A 436-nucleotide genomic window follows, 5' to 3' on the forward strand; every position below is an offset into this window, starting at 1 on the left:
GCAGCTCGCCGAGGGCAGGACGCCGGCTCCCACCCGGCTGCGCGCCCGCTGCCTGGGCCCCCCCGGCCGGCGGCTGCTCTCCCCGCACCCGCCAGGGCTGGGAGGGGCCGCACCGTCAGGGACACCCGCGCTCACACCCCAACCCCGAGGTCAAACCTCAAACCCAAAGGGCCAGAGGCACTAACCACCCCCACCTTCCATCACTCCACATCTGTCTTCGCAGTTTTCTTACTGGATCTTGCCGCAAAAATTAATTTCAAGAAATTCCTTTTGTGCTCAGAAAATGAAAATAGTATAATTTTGATCCAGGACACAGGACCGGTTTCCAGGTCTGCGCCCCTTCCCCAGCCTGTGCGTCTTACTCCGGAACCGAGAAAACGCCCCCACCTTCGATTTTCCCTCCAAAGACCACACCCGGCTGCGGACTCCCGGTACC

The sequence above is a fragment of the Crocuta crocuta genome, unplaced genomic scaffold (assembly GCF_008692635.1).
Source record: "Crocuta crocuta isolate KB4526 unplaced genomic scaffold, BGI_CrCroc_1.0 scaffold455, whole genome shotgun sequence".
Lineage (NCBI taxonomy): Eukaryota > Metazoa > Chordata > Mammalia > Carnivora > Hyaenidae > Crocuta > Crocuta crocuta.